This window comes from Panthera leo, chromosome D4 (assembly GCF_018350215.1).
Source record: "Panthera leo isolate Ple1 chromosome D4, P.leo_Ple1_pat1.1, whole genome shotgun sequence".
Lineage (NCBI taxonomy): Eukaryota > Metazoa > Chordata > Mammalia > Carnivora > Felidae > Panthera > Panthera leo.
In genome coordinates, this window is record NC_056691.1 from 51185923 (window position 1) to 51207345 (window position 21423).

Consider the following 21423-nt stretch of genomic DNA (forward strand, 5'->3'; position numbering starts at 1 on the left):
TAAAGATTTTACTAATCCTTTATAGTCTACCAAGCTAAGGGAAATCATATCCAAATGAAAGAAATATATAATGTAAAAAGTTGACATTTTTTTGTTTAAAATAAAGACAATAAAATAAATATTTGCTAAGGTATTGGTGTGGATGCACTAATCAAGGGCTTACCAAGGCTAACTTTTTATAGACAAACAGAACAATTAAAAAATGCATATACCATGTTTCTGTTAAGTTATTCCAAGGTCCATTTTCTTGGTAGAGGATTTGGATTAATTAGGGTGACAGCTGCTTGGTGTGAGCTACAACATTTCTAAAATGAGAACCCACTCAGAATTATGAGCTTTCATCCCTGCATTAATTGTAAACGTGCAAAAAAAGAAATGTTCCATTCTTAAAGATGGAGAAGTAGACCGAAATCAACACATAATAGGTCAGAATAGAACTATGCGAAATGACTTGCTTTCAGGGTACAAAATGCCACTCGTTCATGAGACTTTATACATGCCATTCCTTCTTTGTCCCACATCTCTTGCTCTGTTTCTCTTTCCATCACACACACACACGCACGCATGCACACACATGCACACACACACATACACACACTCTACATAAACATATGCACTTCTTCAAACTATTTATCACACAACTGTCTCATTTCAGTTTAAATGTAACCTCATACAGGGAGATGACTCTGATTTAAGTCTATTATTATGTGCTTCTCTTAGTTTCTCTCACTGCATCCTACACTTCCATCACAACACATGCCATACTGTAGATGACTGCCTGAACACATGTTTGTATCTTCCAATATACCATACATTCTGATGAAGTAGGAACCATATCTACACATACTTAGTCCATCTCTGATTCATAAAAGAAACTCACAAACTGGCTATGAAGTTAGTGCTTCAATGAAGAAATGTTAAAGAATGACTTGTAAGTTATAATGAAGTTTATTGAATGGATGAACATATTTAGTGACACAATGTGTCAGTCAGTTGAGGTGAGAGGAGGGTAGGCTGATTAATGACAGAATGAGAAAAATAACAGTCCACAGAGGCAAAGAGCCCTTCCAAACTGTCCCTAGGAGAAGGGGCACCCTCAGCAAAGCTTCATCCTTCTGGTTCTGCCAGTGGATGTGTGTTCATCATTGAAATGAGTGAGTTAAACTTCCTAAACCTGATATCACTGGACATTTGAATCATATAACAAACTCTTGTGGATCTGGTTCCAGGTGCTCCAAAGCAAACTTATGCTTATAAATCAACTATAAGGGGTTATGATGAGAGATTATTCTATGAGAGAGAGAGAGACAGAGGGAGAGAACCTTACTCTTATGCTCTAGGCACTTATGAATCAGATTCCTGGGCCTGCAGAACAGAGAGCAAGACCCTAGACTAAGGTAAATTCATGAAAGTAATGCCTGTAATGGCCTGTACATATGTCTGACCAACTGGGAATTTTGACAAAGCAATTCTGTCTGGTCACATCATTCAAACTTCTATATTAAAAGCTAAGCAAAGCGGAAGCCCTCCAAACAGTAGCCTTTGAAATAGAAAAACAAATAGAAACCCATTAATTTGCTAATTGCTCTATATATCCTGTTATTGTTAGTAATTTAAAAGGTTTTATTGAGCATAGAGTATGCCTAATTCTTAATTATGCCACAAGGAATATAGATGATGTGTTAAGTAATGTTTTTAAAATTCAGGATTTATTAAAATTTTTTAACGCTTATTTATTATTGAGAGACAGAGAGAGACAGAGCGTGAGCAGGGGAGGGGCAGAGAGAGGGGGAGACACACAATCTGAAGCAGGCTCCAGGCTCTGAGCTGTCAGCACAGACCCCCACACAGGGTTCGAACTCACAAACTGTGAGATCATGACCTAAGCTGAAGTCGGATGCTTAACCAACTGAGCAACTCAGGTGCCCCAAAGTCAGGATTTATTTTATGGAAAAAATTGTCATGCATTCTGAATTAACTTATGTCAAATTACACTATTATTTGGTCAGATGGGAATTGTTAATCCTTAAAGTCCTTACACAACTATATAAAAAAAGAACATTTAAAAATTAAATGCAGGGGTGTTTGGATGGCTCAGTCAGTTGAACGTCAACTCTTGATTTCAGCTCATGTCATGATCCCAGGGTCATGGTATTGAACACCACCTTGGGCTCTGCTTGGGATATTCTCTCTCTTTCTCTCTTTTTCCCTCTCCCTCTGCCCCTCTCCCCCACTTGCCCTATATCTCTTCCAAAAATAAATAAAATAAAATAAAATAAAATAAAATAAAATAAAATACATTATTAAAAAGTAAATGCACATAAGACTGAAAATTCAATTAAATTCAAATTAACAAAATAAAGGACAATTAATGATATTACTATTTTGAAAGTAAAACCACTATTTGTAACAAAAACACTAAAACATGGAAGTGATTGTTAAGGAAGTTTTTTTTTTCTTTTTCACATGTGTATACTGTCTGGTTTATGTAATGTTAGCTCAGGGAGAAAGAGAGACAATGAGAATAAGGGGCAGGGGGAAGACAAAGATGCCTTGTCTATTTTGTTAATCACTCTATCCTTGATGTAAGATGCCTGCACATGGTAATTGCTTGATAAAACCTTGTACATTTAATAAAAAATAAATTTTCTGACTGCTTTTCATTATTTAAAATTCTGTGTAGCCATTGCTGATGCAGTGGCATTGTTTTGCATTTACTTAGTGGTAAAGCTTCATTTTCCTATTCAGTAACTTTCTGTCCTTTATTCATTAGTCTGGAGCAATAAGATTATTATTATTTGGTATTATTGTAAATTCAAACATGGTCAAATATGGTCAAACAAGCAACAAGGCTATTATAATGCGGTCATCAAGATCCAAGTTATACATATATTCTTATTTTCAAACCATGGGGCAAAACTATAACCAGAGTTCTGGATTGGACCTTGGAACAGAAAAGAACATTAATGAAAAAACTGGTGAAAGACAGGCCAGAGTTTAGTCAATAGTAATGAACCAGTTTTGGCTAATGTGCCATAGCAACATATGAAAATAACATTAGGGGAGACTGAGGAGCATAGCGAAATCTCTATAATATCTTTGAAATGTTTTGGCAAAGATACATGTACCTCAATATCTTAAAACTTGTTTTTTTTTTTTAAAGTAAAGACAAAATTTAAAAAAATTTTCTTTGGTATTCTCCAGTGTCCCCAGAGTTTTATGTCAATTCTAGAGATACTGTGCAAATCATGGTTCTTTCACAAAGCAATCTATAATCCAGTTGAGACAAAGGAGACACAAACTAATCTGAGAACAGATAAGTGATATTGAATAGAAGTACAGTAAGATACCAGAGAAAAAGGGATGTGGGTATATAAACTATGGTCATCAGATAAGACTTCATGGACCTCTTGAGGTGGAAACTGATTTTGTTGATATATACACGCTTCAGATAGGTAGGGGGCAGAGAAAATATTCCAGGTAGGGGAACAGGATGAGGGAGAGTATGGAAGAAGACATGATGACAGTGGATGAAAGGACTAAAACTGGACAGGAAGTAAGGATTAGAAAAGAATGAAATGTAAGATTAGATAAGGTAGCTGAGGTTTGACAGTGGTGGGCTATGAAGCTGAGATGGTTGATTAGCTCTGAAGAGGAGTAAATTACATCTGACTGTGCTTTGAGATCCATGAGGGCAGCAAATGAGTCTTATTCATCTCTTTGTGCTCAGAAACCAGCACAGAACTAGATGCAAAGAGTATTTCTTAATGTGGGGCAAATAATTTTGCACATACATCTTTGCATACATTTTCATTATAAATTGAGATCACTTCCTAGAAGTAGGATTTCCTGGATATATATAATCACTAATACCTATTGGCAGGTGGCTTTCTATTGTGTAAGGTGACTATCTGGCCACACCCGCATCAGTGAGTGTATTGAGAAGAATTCAATTCACTCTACGCATTCCATGTATAGCAGGTTTTAACATAGGGAACTTGAGGCTTACATATCATTGGAAGGTCCCAGAAAGCAAATTTGACTGTCATCCAAAATCTCAACCTATAGCAACACCATCTGTGGTTCTCAGTAGGTCACCTAGAAGCTTCTTTGAGCCTCAATAACCTCTGACGACACCCACAAACTATTTCAGTCTGCAGCCTAATGCAGATGATCTTCAAGAGGCTAACCCTGAGGTCACTTCAAAGTCTACACCTGCCTTGTGTCTAACTGTAACTGCCTCCAGAGAAAATTGTCCCCTCTTTCTTTTCTTCCTTCCAAAGCTCTCCCAAGTTCCTCTCATTGGCAGACCGGGACATGGAGCCACAGGAGAGGGAGGTTCTTAGAAATATAGTTTTAACCTCTCCATGATTCAGACAATCCAATACAACATCTTCAATGAAACACTGGTAACCTAATGAATGGATGCCATTGTTGTAGAAATTTTATTACCACTCATGTAATATAAATGATATATCAAATATTTAAAAATCTGCTTTATAATGTAATGACTATGAGATAAGATCCTAGTTCAGGGACAGTCTCACTTCTGGACCATATGTGGTAAGTCATTAGGGCAAACACTGAGTTAGTTATGGTTAGTCTAAGGAGGGTTCCAGATCTAGTTCACTCTTATTAAGGTGTTTATTTCTAGATCCTCTCCATCTCAGACACTTGATCTGTAGATGACCTGTATTATCTCCAATAACTCTAAGCTATACTGGATGAAGCTTCTGGTCTGGTCTCAGCCTAGGTTCCAGTTCTGATAGTGAAGGTTAAGGGGCCAAAACGCCTGTGAATATATTGATATCACATCCTCAGTATGAAGACAAACATCTTAAGGGCAGGAATGACACAACCTTCACTCTTACCTGTCTTCCAAAGTGAGAGAGAGAGGCGGGGCGGGGGGGAGAGCGAGCTATGTGTCAGTTTCTGGTTGAAAATATTTTTCCATGGCATCTCCTAGTATTAGAGATAAAACTCTAACTCTTCAGTATTGCATTCAAAAATCTTCACACCTAACCTTCAAACCTGTCTTTCAAACTCATCTCCTACTAGCTCGTCATGTGCCTTCTGCAGTCCAGTCACAAGCACTCCTTTGTTGTGCTTCTGTATGGATGCCCTCCTAGGATGTTCTTACCTGGAAGATTTTCTCCTCCAAAAAAATTCCATCTGAGATTTCACAGAAATCTCAATATACCAGCCTCCTTGAAACTTCCCCCCAAAACAACCTCTTTTCCCTAAATTAATTGTGACCCTTATTTCTACAGCACCACAGAACTTTGTCTATTTATCTATAGTAGCAGTTTTCATACCAAATTTAAATTGTTTAGATAAGATGCATATCTTCTCTATTAGATAGCTATATCATTAAGGGTGAAATAACCTACATTTTACTCTTAGGATTTCTATCACCACGTAGATTATGCTCAATAAAGGTTTAATTGCTTGAATTTAATAAAATGGCTGACATTTGTATAATACTTTAGAGTTTACAAAATGCTTTTGCATGCATTCTTCCAATTAATTCTTACAACAACCCAATGAGGCAGATATTTTTATTATTTCTATATTGCAGATAAGGAAATTAAAGCTCAGGAATATTTAGGATCTGTTCAGCACACCAAAGACTCACCACAAATGCTTCCTGATTGATGGCTTAATGTAGACAAGTGCTCACTGCTGTCTGTGCTTTTATAGGAAACAAAAACACAGGCAGTGTTCATTCTTGAGCTTGGTGTCAGTGGCCTGTGCTTCACATATGCTATTCCATCATTAAAAACACAATAATCACATTTTCAATCTTTCCTTACAACTCCGCACACAAATATGAGTCAAGATATGGTTCTGGCCTCATCTTTCTTACCTTTCTTGTAAAAGTAGCACCATAATACTCACTTGCCAAGCCTTCTGAATCTAATATAATTAGGTAGCATTTGCAAAGTCCTAAGCATCCCTTAAAATTTAGGAGTTGTATAAATGCAAATGTTATTATGGAAAGGTGGAGATGGCACTACCAAATGTACATTTCTTATTTCAACATGAAGGATTCCTTCTGTTATCTTCTGATAATATTTTACCACTGTGCTGCGTATTTAGATACAATTAGAGACAGCTTCCTAATGGATGGGGATTTGAGTACACATATGAACAGAAACAGGACAGAAAACTTGGGGTATAACTAGCTTGTTGCAATAGGGCTTACAAAAAGTTCTGAATCAGAACTGGCCAAATTTCTAAAAGATTTTTCACTCTGTATCCCAGTCACTCCCAGGGCTTCTAGGGAATTAATTTATTCCTTCTAGTTGTCTAACGTCAGATGCTTCAGGAACTTCTGGGTTAACATGTATATGTTCAAATCCCCAATCCATTGCTAACTTCTATGCACCTTTCTGAGCCCCAGCATCTTTCTCTGTTAAGTGGAAATAAAAGAAGTAGGTACCTGTCTCATAGGATTCTTTTGTAGATTACATGTAATGATGAACGTAAACCTTGGCTTAATGCTTGAAACATATTAAATGTCAAAAAATATTATGATTTACAGTGGTGGCAATAAAATAAGAGAAGCAATAAAAAGAATGGCTTCAGAATTCTAAGGGACCAGGTGTCCTCTTGGGCATTTCAACATATTCTTAAAAGAACTTTCTGAGGTAATTTTCAGCAGCATCCCCATTTTACAGGCCAGAAAACTCCAGCCCAAATCATGGGTGATTTGGAGGTCTCACTATGCACTATTGACACTGCCAATATAAATGGCCTGTGACTTATGATGGTTCGGCTTCATATTTTCACTTTATGATGGTGCAAAAACAATACCATTGAGTAGAAAACACACTTTGAATTTTGATCTTTTCCCAGACTAGTGATATGCTGTAAGATCTTCTCTCATGATGCTGGACAGTGACAGCAGGCCTCGGCTCCCAGGCAGCCACACGATCGCGAGGGTCAACAACTGATATGCTTACAGCCATTCTATACCCATACAACCATTCTATTTTTCACTTTCAGTACAGTATTCAATAAATTCCATGAGCTATTCAACACTTTAGTTTAAAGTAGGCTTTGTGTTAGATGATTCTGCTCAAATAATGGTATTGTAAGTGTTCTGAGTGCATTTAAGGTAGGCAAATCTAAACTATGATGTTCAGTAGGTTAGCTGTATTAAATGCATGTTTGACTTACGATATTTTCACCTTATGATGAACTTACTGGGACATAAGCCTATCATAAGTCAAGGAAGATCTGTAATTCATTTATTCTACAGCCAACCACTTATTCTTTGCTTTTTCGTTCTTCTTTTTTAAAAGGGGGCATCTGTTTTAGACCTCCCAATCTCCACCAAGTGTTCTGAAGTCATACAAAAAACTATGCAAATTAAGATTTTTCTTCCTTTTACTGCCCTCTGGACAGATCCTGAAGCCTTGGGGCCATGAAGCCCACTTGTAAATCATTGCCAACAATCAGCCTTCCATCACTTTATCTCTGCCTTGCTCCCTGAGCTTTAACAGGCTGAAACTGATTGGCACAGTGCTATCTGCCTGACACTTCAGGGCATAAACCATAGGGTGAAATCAAGCTGCAGACACTAGCAGATCCCGCAGTGTTATGATAAAACTTAAATTACAACTCAGAGAAGACAGTGTATACGTTATATTAAAATGTCTGGGCTCTTAGTCTTGCTCTTAAATAGCAAGAGGAAACTTGAAACCACAGCTTACAGTCTCATTGAACTTGTAGGATTAAATGTTGCATATGAATGGAATACACATTCAAAATATATAGCAAAACGGCAATAGATACTTCTGCAAAAACTTGCTAAATATTAAATATGGATAAAGGCTCTCAGTTAATTTACACACCAGAGATGTTTTGATTTTAAAGTACTACAAGCATTAATATTCATTACAGAAATAAGATTTGATAAGCAAAGAAGGAACATGCACAAAGTGTTGGTGATAACAGGAAATTATCTTCTCAATGTTTAGAGAACATTTTGCTCTCCATCCTCACAAGTTAGAGTTGACACTGAAAGTTATGTTCCCTCTAGACTGTGGGTTTTCTTCTATAAATGTGCTCTTTTCATAGCTGGATTCTTGTGTTTTTATTCTAGTGATGACAATATAATTGATTCTAGTCAAATTCATATTATGGATGTTATTATTGATAGCTGGAGGGTTTCCAATCCAAGAAACTTTCCAGTGGGAAAGAGGAGTCAAGTGAATAATCTAGTGCAGCAAAATTACTTCTATTAGTTTCTTTCTAAGTTGGAAATGATACATACTCCACTTTCAATTTTTCTGAATCCATGCTCCATTGAGCTATATCGGTTTTCACCTTTAACATCAGCCAAATAGATTTGAAAGGAGATGAATTGAGATTCAAAGGATTATATAGTTTTTGAAGGTATAATAGAGCCAACTAAAATGAATTGTAGTTAGAGAGGGAGGGAGCCAAACCATAAGAGACTTTTAAAAATTGAGAATAAACTGAGGGTTGATGGGGGATGGGAAGGAGGGGAAAGTGGGTGATGGGCATTGAGGAGGGCACCTGCTGGGATGAGCACTGGGTGTTGTATGTAAACCAATTTGACAATAAATTTCATATAAAAAATAAAATAAAATGAATTGAGTAGCAGCTTGGAGTGTTATTTTTTTTAAATGAATGGAATTGGTGACTATTAGAACCACTTATTTAAAGGTCTTCTCATATTTTATTGGAAACCTATACTTGAAAAGATTTATAGCATGGCCAATAGATTCTCTTAGAGCTGGACCACTGTGTGTATGTGTGGAAGCATTCTGTTTTAACTCATTTTTTTTATATCATAAAATGGATATATATGATTTCCCCTTAAATAATTACTTACAGAAATATACATAATCCCAGGCTTATGATTACTTATTCACTTTGCTTTCTTTCTTACTTTTTTCCTCACTGGGAAAAACATGGTTTCTAAGAGTGCCAATTAGACAGGAATTTGTGGCTAGAACTCTTTGGTATATTAAATGAGGGAGAAAAAAAAAGAACCAACTCCTAAATTAAATGCTTGAAGTGAATCATCTATTCTCTTCTTTAAGTGTGTTAATATAAGGACAACTTAGGTAATCACAGGTTCAGAAGTCTATAACAGTATTAGCCCTCATATCTGTATTTTCTATCCTGATCATTGATCTGCCACTCACGATGTGACCTTGGGTGAGCAGCAGTCTTCTGGTGCTTCACTGTGGATTAGGGAAGTAAAAGCAGATAACTTTTCTATAAGCCAAAGACAGCTCTTCAAGGTTGGAAAAGCACTGGGAAAACAGGGGAGAGTCTGCTTTATCAGCCACCATTGGGCTGCCTCTATTGCAGGTGCTGACTCACTCAGGTGAACTTTCTTTCAGTTGCTATGCGGTCAGGCATATTGTCAGAGATAAGGAAGGTTCCTGGTGAACTCAGCAATACTTTGCTGGAGCATCTGTCCTATTAATGAGTGTGAAGTTTTGTATTTTTGGATTGTAAATGAAATTTCCACATATCTATTATGCATGTGAGAATAAAGATACACATGTGTGAAAAGCATTTACAAATTATCCCCTGTTTAGTATTTGCATGCTTGCTGCTAGAATCTTTCTTAGCAAAAGGCAGAAAGGCCAGTTCCTTGACATTGCTTCCCTGTTCTGTTTTTTCATCTCCCTTCACTGTGTTCTCCTTCCCATTTCATCTTCTTTTTAGTTTCACTCAGGTATAAAGGATTGTTAACAGCATAAAGGTCAGCTAAACAACATGGTTCAAAAGATAGAATTCAAGAAATAGCTGGAGAGTAGAAGATTTTTGTAGGCAACAGGATGGTTGCCAGTTCCACTTATTCAATAAATATCATTTTTTTTCCTATCCTCTCCCAAGAAAGAGAACTCCAGGAGTATCACCACACACACACACACACACACACACACACACACACACACATTGAAGGATGCACACTATTTGCGGAAGGGATGAATAAACAATAGACTGTTCACTAGTCTAGCCAATGTGGTTATTCAAATTGGAAGCTATATGCCAACGTAGTCTCCTATGCACTTTCATAGAAGCAAAAATCACATGAGAAATGTAGATTGTGTTAATATGTTTGGAAATCTACTGTTTTGATGTTTGTTAGTCTCCACTCAGATGGAGACTCATTTCCTAACCCTCTGCTGTAGAGACTAAGGTAAGTTGCTACCACTGTCCAGCAGAGATGGATGGATGGGGAGGAAAACAGCAAGCACAGGAAGTCTAGGACTGGGCCTCTTTGGGGCTGTTGCTCTTACTACCAACCAGCACATCCACTGATTTCAGATTATACTTTCTGAGCTGCCTGCAATAGGCATCAAAATTGCCAATAGTTTGTCAAGCAGAAACATTAAACAAGAAGTTTTCTATGAGCAGGGTTTGGAGGATTAATCAATTCCATTCATTGTTGTTTGAATAATGCCTCATTATTAAACACCTCAGATTTTCTAGGCAAAGGGGATGGCTTAGGCCAGTGGCTCCCTAAGTGTAATCCCCAGACCAGCAGCATCCATATCCACTGAAAAGTTGTTGGAAATGTAAATTCCTAGGCCCTGTTCCAGACCTATTGAATTAGAAATGCCAATGGTGGGGCCAGAAATCTATGTGTTAGTAAGCCCTTCAGATGATCCTGCTGTACATTCAAGTTTGAGAACCATGGGCATAGGGAATTTTGTGAAGCCCAGTGAAAAGTTTTCAAACTGACAGCAAGGACCAAACTCTGCTTACAGTTCATTGAAAGTCACAAAACATTAAGGCCTATTCAGATTTCTCTGACAATGTCAGCAGCAGGGCCAATTCTTGTGTCCCAGCATCCAGAATTGTAGGGAATAAGCTTAGGAATTCCCTTAGCTTGCACCGATGGGTTAACAAGGCATAAAGAATTAGAAAGCCATAGGATGTACACACCCAAGTTTGGGTAAACAAGATTAGGTAAACGGGGCAAAGGCCCCCAGTATAGGACAAGCGGGGCAAAGGTCCCAGTATAGGACAAAGGTATAGGAATAGGGAATCTCAGGATGAAAACATCCAAGATGAGGTAAACAAGATTAGGTATTCAGGGTGGAAACGCCACCCCCCCTCCAAATTTACAATAGCAGAAAGCTGCTTTGGCCAAACAAATTAGGTAAACAGGTAAATAGGGCTATAGACCTCAGCAGGGCAAAGATGCCCAGAGCACAGCTAATTAGCAAAAGAAAGGTGTCTTGTTGACCCTGAGGTAGCTTGCTCTGTCTTTCTTGTCCCCTAGACCAGTTTAAGTAAACAGAGGTGATGCCTCACGTTTGCTATAAATAACCTTCCAACCGTGCCAGGATTTTGTTTTGTATTAACTCAACCCCCTAACACCACATATCTTCAAAATGCCCTTTCCCTCATGCCCATGAGTTAATGTTCATGATTTCATTGTCTTTTTGTGCACACCCATCACCATGTTTGTAAGACTTCTGATCCTACATCACCATCTTTGTAAGACTTCTGATCCTAATAAAAACAGAGCAAGGGTCCTTACTCTGGCCTCTTGCCTCCTCCTGACATTAGCCTCTCTCACATTCTTAATCCTGTGTCCTGCTTTCTTGCTGGACAAGAGGGAACTCCAGACCCAGAGTCTACAACAGAGAATCACTGCTGAGTTAGTGTGCACAGAATGTACCTTTCATGCAGGGAACAGCAACTATGATGCATGGTTGAAATCTAGTTAACTGCATATTTTTGTAGATAAAGTTTTACTGGAACACAGCCACACTCATTGACTTGCTTTGTATCTATGATTGCTTTCATGCAGCAATGGCAGAGCTGAGTCATTGCAGCAGAGACCTTATAGATGAGAGTTCCATAATGTGGCTACAGAAAACTGTGGCAAGGACACTGCATGGCATTCCACCATCAGATTGAGATCAAGCCTGTAAATATATAAGTATCCATGCAGGGAAGTATACAGGGTACCATCAGCCCACACTGGTATCTTCTTGGGAATGAGCTTATGTAAAAATATACTATTTTGGAAGGCTGCTTGAAGAGCCCAAGAAGATGGGGCTCATCATAGTAAAATTTGGGGAAGGAAAAAGAAGAAAAACAGTTGGAGTAGGATTGGAAAATTCATATGTTGCAGTTTCCTTCTCATGCAAAGGAGAGACATTACCAACCAGTCATGATGCTCCTGTTCTCAGAGCCCTAACTGGGTTCACAACCCTTCTCAATACAACCCTCTAGGCAGACATTACTAATCTTTTGAAGTTGGTGCTTTAGAGTAAACTTATTGGTCATAATGTTCCTGGATTAAAGAACAAGTCCAGGAACGGTTTCCATGAAGTCACTCTCTACAACATATGTGGGAGAGTTCTGGGGGACTCAGGAGCGTAATCAGGAATGAGAGGTTCCCTATAGGAAGTATGAATTAGAAAGGAGGAGGTAGCCTCCTCTTTTCCAGAGAAGGAATGGAAACAAACAATATTCCAGGTACTTTCATATATGCTGTTTTAATCTTCTCTATACTCCCAAAAATTAGATTCCACCATCTTTTATGGTAACTGTAGCTCTCAATAACTTGTTAGAGGTAACATAACTAACAAATGACATGATGAGGCTCATCTGGTCAACACTAAAGTCGCTATTTTTCTGCTACCACTTCTACCACTACACTGTTTTGTCAAAGGCTGCATTCTTCACAAATCTTACTTTTGAAATTGAACTTGAAAGTATGGTTTATTTAAATGAATGACAAAGTTGGATTGAGGAAAGGAGAGAGAAAAGAGAAAAGAGGAAGACGGGGAGGGAGGGAGGGAGGCAGAGAGAAAGAGAGAGAGACTCAGGCGGATAGAGACACAGAGAAAGGTAGAGAGAGATAGGCTAGGGATATAATTCAGAAAGTATATAGAAATTTCTTCTAAAAGGAGAAAGTAATGACAATAGAAAACTTCAACATCAAACTTTCAAGAAGAAAGCTAAATGAAAAAGGCCTAAAATAACTACCTCTACACATAGTACAAGAAAACATCTGCTGCTTTGTCTGACCCAGGAGGCAAATATTCATGTACAAATTCTTCCTTCTCTGGAGAGCCTACTAATGGTGTTATGGCTAAAGAAGGACAGGAGGAATTAAAAAAAAAAATAAACTCTTTCCAAAACTTTGAAGAGACAAGATCAGAGCTGGATTTATGGGTAGGTGAAGTAGGCGATTGCTTTGAGAACTGTTAGGAAGGTCCAGCTACTCTGAAGTAGTACCCATCCTAGGTACCAGTTTTCCCAAAACAGCACCTTTTGAAAATTATTCCTTTGATCTAAGCATTGCCCTCTTCTGGATCTCCTTTTAAGGGTAACTAAATTTGGTAGTGATAACACATTCAATCAGAGTTCACCAGTGTGCAAAAAACAAAGAGTGAGCAATAATGTCTTGCATGTAAATTTTAGGGTTTTTTTTTTTCAATATTATACACAATGCAGAATGTTTGAAGCATTTTTTCAGGCCTTTAAAACTGTAATAAAATCTGTCTTGTAAATACCGTAACACTATGCCAGTGTTCATCAGATGTGTTTCCTAGAATACTCATTCTACATAATTCCCCTTGATTAAACAGTATAATGGTAAAAAAAAAAAGTAAGTGTGGAAAATGTTGCCTATTTTATTCCCTTTATGGTATATAATAATTAGTAGAAGTCATCAGTGGCTCTGAGAAGCCCTATAGTAATGGTATTGAACCAATTTTTGCCCAAATATATTTGTTCAAAAGAGTCTTCCCCTTCCACTCCTTGGCGGTCACATTCATCAGAAGACTGGAATGCAGTTTTGGAAACCGAGCTGCTAAAATACAATTTCTAGCACTTCTTTCCACTCACAGACTTTTTATCCCTTAGTCATATTGGAAGCTTTGATGGCTAAAGACACTCCTACAACTTTATAGTCCATAAGAGTTACCTGGAGGACTTTTCGAAACAGTTTTTAGACATGCTCAAAATCAGTTATTCTAAGTAGTGGTCAGGAAATTTGCACTTTTATATCCCACAGTCTGGCAACTTACATAAGAATAATTTATAAGAGTATATTTTGAGATATAAAAGAGATAAAAGACTCTCCACCTTAGGAAGCCTAAATTTTAATCATTAAATGATCTTATCTAGGTGGATTGATAAAATCAGAGAGCAAAGTCTTACCATCACAGATGTTAGATTTTGGAGGACTTGTCTGTACCCAACTATCTTCTTTCATCTTCCATTTATCTGGCTAAAGCCTTTATTCACCCTGTAACTCCAGAACCCCTCATCCCATTCTGGATCCAGCTTCATGCCCTTGCCTTCTTGACCTTATTGCACGACTAGACCTTTGACAGAAGCACATCTGATACCCATCCATCCCTCTGAGGTTCACAAACACATCTCCTTCTCTCCAAGGAGTCTCTGGGTACTGTATTCTTTCTCAGCTAGGATCCATGGGGTCCACACAAACATGAACAAGTTCAGGTTTCTTTTGTACTTCTTCTAGAGGGATAGAAGGGATAAAAATGGCATTACAGCATCTGAGGTGCTGGATCAGAGAAGAACTACCAGGAGAGAGTCATAATCCTTCATTTTATCTGTCTTTCACCCAGTCATTCACATCCCTCCTGGTCTCAGTGCTTGCCTTGACCTCATCTAATAGAAGAACTAGAATAGTCTGGAGAGATGGAGACTCCTATGCAAGCTAATATTTCTTAAATAAAAAGGGGATCCTACAGTACACAGGGTAAGTCCCATGGAGGCTCTTGTCTTACTCTCTGACACTATGAGGTACAGCAAGTGAAGTTGTATTGCTCCAGTGTCTGTTTAGGTTAATGCAATCATAAATGGGAGACATACTTCATTAAACAAATACTTTTGAAGACCTGCTGTAGGCCAGGTACTGCTCTAAGTCCCAGGGATTCAACAATGAAAAAGAGACAGAAAAAAAATCCCTATTCCCATAATGCTTATGTTCCAGACAGATGAGACAGATGATGAACAAAATAAACAAGAAAAATATGTATTACACTATACAGAGATAGGTTTTATGGAGAAAATAATAATTAAAAATGACTAGGAAGTATTGATGTGTGTGTGTGTGGGGGGGGGGTATATAACTGTAATTTTATTTAAGGTGGTCCAGGAAGATTTAAGTGAGGAAAGAATAGTAAAAGGTAAGAGAAGGAAACCAAACAGATATCTGGGGAAAAACAGTGTCCCAGATAGAGGAAACACAGGTGCAAAGGCCCTGAGGTGGAAATGACCCTGGCATGTATGACAAATAGCCAGAATGCTGGAGAGGACGAACAAGAACAGGCCTAGCAGTAGATGAGATCAGAGAAACAACTGAGACAAAATCCCCAGGACTTTATAGGCTATTGTGGTTTTTTCCCTACCTTTTATTGGAGGTTTAGAGCAGAGAAATGGCATGATCTTGCATATGCTTAACAGGATCTCTCTGGCTGCTGTGTTCAGAACAGATGCAATGGGTCAGTAGTAGACACAGTAGACTGGAAACTGTAGCAGTCATCCAGGAAACAGATAATGGTGGCTGAGATGGGGATAGACACAGTGAAGGCAGATGTGGGTACATTTTAAAGAAAGAGTCATCAGGATTTCCTGACAGAAAATAAAGAGAGTGTTCAGAGACCACTCCCAGGTTCTGGGCTTGTACTACTAGATGACGAGAACTGCCATTAAACAAAAAGGGAAAGACTGCAGGAGGAACAATTTGAGGGTGAAGATCAGATTGGTTTCTGACATTCTAAGTTTGCAGCACATATTTCAAATCTAGAGTTCAGAGTGAAGATCTGGGGTGGGCACAAATGCTTTAAAATTAAAGAGAAGGAAGGAGTTATAAGTCTTTTGTGTTAGGCAAACACATGCAAGCTGACTAATTTAAACAATGGTGCACAATCGATTACTTCTTAATACATACATGATAGCATGATCTTTAAGGCTTTTCCATGGTCTAAACTTCTGATTTAATTTCATGCTAAAACTAGAAAAAGAATTTAAAGCACTGAAACTCCTTAGTACTGGATAATTGCCTTATAATTCCAAATGATGATTCACTCCTTTATCATTCTCCCTTATACTAGTCACCTCAGACATTTTCATAGCTTCTGGTCTCAGCTATCCAAGCTTGTAATTAGTTGCTCTTTAGAATAGGTTCATTAATCCCTTTAAATTTTTCTCTGCTGTTTGCTTTGGACTCTAAATGTTTCTACTTGGCCCTTCTTTAGGCCAAATCATTTCTTCTGCTGTCCAAAGCTTAGAGCCTTTGTACGGAACTAGATGGCTAGAGGGCTTTTCAAATGAGCTGCCCCCACACTAACTCCTAATTCCTTTTTACCTATTCACTCAGGGCTTCTCTTTCCATGTGGGTGAACATTACACTGCACTACCTGTTTTTTTAATAGTTCAGATAATTCCTTTTGATAAATAAAATACAGCATATATATACATGTATATACATATACATGTATATATATACATATACATATATATGTATATGTATATGTACATATACATGTATATATATACATATACATGTATATATACATGTATACATATACATATATGTATACATATGTATATATATGTATACATATGTATACATATACATATGTATATATATATGTATATGTATATACATATACATGTATATGTATATACATGTATATATATATACATATACATATATATATATATATATATATATATATATATATATGTATTTAAGCTAAATTGTTTCCTTCTCTCAGGTGCAGCATACCCTGACTTGTCAACATCATATTTATAAACAGCCCCTACTTAGGAATGGCCAGGCTCTTACCACCACCTCCTAAAGTAGAGGCACTACAAGGGCAGAGTTGATGGGACCAGAGGGGAGAGGTCTGAGACTACTATCTCTCCTCTAAGTTTGCCTGGGAGAGGCTCAGCCTTAAGGAATTAGAATTCACTCTTATCTTTTCCTCTATCACCAAAAGTTGGGATGAGTGAATTTCTTCCCACTGCTTTTGGATATAAAAGACAGAAAGATGACAAGATTTTCCTAGACATTCTGATGGTTTCTAAGGACAATGTTTAGAATATGGAGACAAGCCAAAGAAAATGCAGATATGGTGACCATATCTAGAGCTATGGTTCCCTGTTACCAGAATCAAGAAATAATTAGGTCAAAGAGGCCATCTAGGCTGGGATGGCAGCACCATCATTTATGTATGATTACCACAACACGATGTGTTCAAATTTTAAAACAAAGGACTTTCAAATTAATTTTTGGAACACGAACCATCCTTAATGGTGTATAAAGAAAAAGCCTATGTTAAGCAACTGCTTAAGATTTGGAAGGGGGAATAAGGAAAGAAAAAAATAACAAACGGGTCTAAAGATTTGTATCAGTTACGAAGAGAATCGTGGCAAAGATTAGAGACTGTGTAGTAGAAAGTTCACATTCTGAGGCCAATTTGTGCAGTAGGTACAGACTGTCCTGAAGATTCAGAACAGAGTTCCTGAGGTTATCTTTATACACCTTCTGAAGCCACTCAGAAATGAAAGATAGTTAAAGCAGTGATCATTTTTCTTATATTAATCAGAATGGAAAGAAGCAAGATTTAAGAGATGATTAAATTTTCAGTGCTTCAACCAGTGCCTAATATTCCATGAAGAACAGAAAACTTGAAGCTGTTCTGATCAAGACAGCACTAGGCGTGTGTATGAGCATGTGTATTTGTGGGGTGTGTGTGTTAACTCATGCACGCTTATGTGGTGTGTGTTTGAGGGGTAGTAGGTAGTGATGGGGGAAGAGTGAAGAAGTAATGAAAATAATTAAGTGACACAGCGTTTTCTACTGTTTAGAACAGATCTACTTAGAGGGGGTGCAGTTAACTAAGATCTCTTAGTCCAGAATCCATGAACCCCTGGGTTACTAACATTGTACTATTATAAAAGTTTCAAATCTTTAACAAATGTAGAAATTCTGACTCATTATGGCCAAGAAAGCCATGTTTTCAATAGTCTCCTCAGGTCCACACTGATTCAGATGCCAGATTATCTCCCCCACACTTTCAGAATTTCTAGGCTGATCTGTCTGTAAATGGAGTTGATAAACTCCCCCAAGTTTTAAAATTTGGGATGTGATTGTCTTTTTCTAGGGAGGAAATCCATAGCTTATGCATCGTCTCATGGGGTTCTATAACCTCACCAATATCCTAAAAACAAAAACAAAAAAGGACTGTGCCAATGGAAATCAAAATTTCTGGTATTTGAAGTTTTTCTATTTATTCAACCTACAGGTACAAAGTAAGCTATTCATCAGTAGAAGCTGGGGCAGGGCATACCACAACTGGGCCAAATTAACTGATGACACATAATTGTGCTGAAGAAACATCTAAATAAAAATATAATTATATTAAAGAATTATGAGAACTTAAGAACCAAACAGATGTCTACTCTCTTGTGGTTTTGTACTGTGATGACCAAATGATCTGTAATTGCATAAGTGGAGAAAATTATCTTGCTCTTTATCAGCCAGGTGCCAATTAGGATTTTGAAGGCAGCCTGTCTTAAGCATCAAAGAAGGTGCTCAGTCTCTGTTTCTTAATTTCTTTAAAATAAATGTCCAATCTGAAATCATAGCCCCCTGAACAGAGTTTAAGAGAAAGCATGAAAACAGTCCATGGCTAAGCTTGCTCTAGGCATGCAAGGCTGGGCTTATTGCCAAGGAGACAACTCTGTGTAAAAAAAGATAAATGACTGAAATAACTCCTGGTCATAGTGGTAAATGGAGAAGGTATTTTACAATCAAGTTTGCAGCCTTCCACTTTTTCCTGGACTTTGAGTTCACTCCCTAATCAACATCTCACAAAATCAAGTATCAGTTTTTGTCCAGGCAAGAAGAATGCAATTTATTATTATCACCTTGTTTATCCAGGCACCCCTTCCTCCTTTTACTCCTTCCCGCCTCCTTCTTTCCTTCCTTTCTTGCCTGCCTCCCCTTCCTTTTTTCTTTCTCTTCACAAATATTTAATGAGCATTTACTATGTCCATGCTCAATGTCAGGAACATTACATAGGCTTAGGAAAAACATATGGTATGAATAAATGTTACCAATAACCTCAATGATAAATCCAGTGATGACATTTCTATCCTCATCTTTCTTGACCTCTCAGCAGCATCTATAGATCTAACCACTCCTTTCTTGCAACATTATCTTCCCCTGACTTTCATAAAATTACAATGATCTGATTTTCCTCTGATTCATTGGTCTACTTGCCAATTTATTTCTCTGGGTCCTCATCCCCTACGTGACCATTAAATGTTGCACAGGTGTATGTCTTAGGTCACCTTCTATTTTCTGTCTAGTTATCTCCTCTACTCCTTGGGCTGTACATGCTATCTATATGCTGATGACTGCCCAATTTTCATATTCATCCTGAGCCTCTGTACGGAGCACTAGATTTGTATATCCAACTTCTTACTTGATATCTAAATAAGATGCTCTCTCTCTCTCATCTTTGGTTATACCCCCCTGGCCTGACTCTGGTGGTGACATGTCTCTTAGTTCAGATTATTTAACCAAAGCCAATCTGTCTCTATGTACTTGTAAACATTATCACTGCAAAAATCTATGTGTCATAATTTTTTTAAAAAACACTAAATATTCATGCTCAATGCTGGCTTTATTTTTGATTAATCAGTTTATCAGAGTGGCCAAACTGGGATCTTTTTTGAAACAGTATATACACAAACCCACAATATTTGATATGTGGTGTAGGCTGCATAATTTTGAAAATACATTTTTTTGTGTGTTAAAATTTTTGTCTTTGAAGCTGCTGTTTCCTTCCCAGGGGGCATGAAAAAAAAAACAATTCCAACAGTATCCAGTGAGTCACATACTAAAGACATTAAGGGCAAGAGATAATTGTGGAGATGGAGAAGAATTTAACTAGTATGTCATAATATATACTGCTGAATGGCTCACGATTGATGGTTACTGGCATAGTACAAATTTAATTTATTCCTAGAGGAATCAGGATGCAAAGATAGGTTACCCGGATGCTCTCAAAATTTATGCTGGGATTTCAAATGTTTTGTGAAATATTTTTCATGTTATGACTAATGTTATTATTATAAATATGGTTTCAACCCCAATGCTTTTCCTCAGTGTAGTCCCATTTATCCTTAGCTATAACAGCTAGATTCACATTTACCAAACTGCTTTCCATTTACTGTGCTATTTTAATGCAAAATATGATTAATTAGGAATATGTGTTTCAAACTCACATATGTGTTGTTGCTCTTTCATTTTTTAAACTAAGTTATTTGCAATGTGTGAAAAATTAAATGAATGTCTCCTATGATTTCTTAACTATTAAATATATGTGGAAATAAAATAAGAGATTACTTGAATGACAGATACTCAAAATGCATTTTCAATGGGGATACTGCTGTGTCATTAATGTTTACTGCTGTCAGCAGAAATGTTCTTTTGAAAACCACTTTACTGAAGAGATCTCTACTTGTAACTATTTTCAGCAGTAAGATAGTGTATTAAGATATATATGCAGTAAGCAGGTTGCTAAAAAACATGATTTAGCAAGAAAAGCTAGCTTCATACTCTTGTAAGTGGTATAATTAGGGCTAACAGATATTTAAGTAAATAGCAAGCAAAAATTTAAGGAGTTTGAAAGGTATAAAAGTGAGCGCCAGGGGCGCCTGGGTGGCTCAGTCGGTTAAGCGGCCGACTTCGGCTCAGGTCACGATCTCGCGGTCCGTGAGTTCGAGCCCCGCGTGGGGCTCTGTGCTGACAGCTCAGAGCCTGGAGCCTGTTTCAGATTCTGTGTCTCCCTCTCTCTCTGACCCTCCCCTGTTCATGCTCTGTCTCTCTCTGTCTCAAAAATAAATAAACGTTAAAAAAAAAAAAGTGAGCGCCAAGTAAAAATCTTTATAATAATTGGACAGTAAAATAAGGCAAGAGGTGGAAATCTATTAATTACATCAAGAATCCTAAGGAGCCAACAGATAATTTCTCAGAAAATAGAAAATACATAGAAAAGCATGATATCTAAATGTAACCACTAGAACCAGAATACAAACTGCTCATTCTCTTTAGCTATTATACAACAAATCTCATAACTCATTAATTTATGACAGCAACAATCATTTTATCTCTCATCTGTTCTGTGGGTAAGGCATTTGGAAATGACTTTCGGCAGTTCTGATGCAGAGTCCCTTACGTTATCCCAGTCATGTGGTGGCTGGAGCTGGCACAACCAAAATCTAGGGCAACGAGAACCAGTCTAGGCGTCCCCTACACTTTGTGTGGTCTCTATAAGCTGGTTAATTTTTCATGACAGTCTGGTAGTCTCAGTGCAATCAGACTGCTTGTGTAGAAGCTGCTTTTTTTCCAGA

The 21423-nt window shown here is 37.6% G+C and overlaps 1 protein-coding gene across 18 annotated transcripts in view; it reads right to left on the reverse strand.

The window, feature by feature from the left end:
* LINGO2 (leucine rich repeat and Ig domain containing 2) overlaps positions 1-21423 on the reverse strand; it is a 441629-nt gene that overhangs the window by 211579 nt on the left and 208627 nt on the right. The window contains exon 1 of one of the 18 annotated variants that reach the window (XM_042913619.1): positions 15402-15517. The exons of the other annotated variants lie outside the window; for them this stretch is intronic. The gene's annotated coding sequence lies outside the window, so the exon portion shown is untranslated. Of the gene's footprint in view, positions 1-15401; positions 15518-21423 lie in introns of those variants that run through there. 18 annotated transcript variants of the gene reach the window in all.